This window comes from Harpia harpyja, chromosome Z (assembly GCF_026419915.1).
Source record: "Harpia harpyja isolate bHarHar1 chromosome Z, bHarHar1 primary haplotype, whole genome shotgun sequence".
NCBI lineage: Eukaryota > Metazoa > Chordata > Aves > Accipitriformes > Accipitridae > Harpia > Harpia harpyja.
Genome location: NC_068969.1, coordinates 86,728,303 through 86,729,089, shown reverse-complemented (window position 1 = coordinate 86,729,089; position 787 = coordinate 86,728,303).

Below are 787 nucleotides of genomic sequence, written 5' to 3'. Positions count from 1 at the left end.
AACAGTAAAGAGTGTCTCCTACAGCTAGAGATTCAATTAATTTGGTCCTCTGTTTGGATCAGTCTATCAGTATGGCATTAACCACCACCAGGGTGTTGTATGAAAGCCTTACCAAGACAGTTTTGTTTGGGTTTTTTTTTTCTTTGTTTAAAATGAGAAACTAAAAAATTGGCTTGATTTTTCCAGATCAAAATAGGTTACAGTAGAAATCAATAGGACACTTATTTGATACCATGCAGGAGTAAATTAATCCCTCCCCTATTACAAGGAAGGCACCAAAAAACCCCAAATCCCTCTGGTTTATTAGGGCTTAAAAGTCTGTACTTTTCAGAAGACTTAAGAAAAACAAAATCAGACTGTGGTCCTTTGAAATAGTCAGCTTCTCCTTCAGGACCTTCTTTGAAAAAAGTCAGAGACACTATTTTCATTCTATTCTTGTTAGTTCCTGAAGGATGACAGCCTCCATCACTCCTTTACATGGTAAGAATAGGACTTGAATTGTTCCTCTGCTTTGTTTTTTGAGGAAAACCAGGAAGGAAGGGGATTAAGAACAAGTGTATTTGCCCAGTACACAGTATCTCCAGAACAGATGCTTCTGTTTCTGTGGTAACTATGACAACATACACGCAAATTTTAACAAGACTCAAGTCTTGTGCAAGTTATCAGGAAAGATTTAACTTCTTGATTACATGTTCAGAAGTTTCCACTAGCTCTTAAATCTTCTTGAGATTTCAATCTCTGAGAACAACCATTTACCACACACAACAGAATGAGTATAAAAGACAAG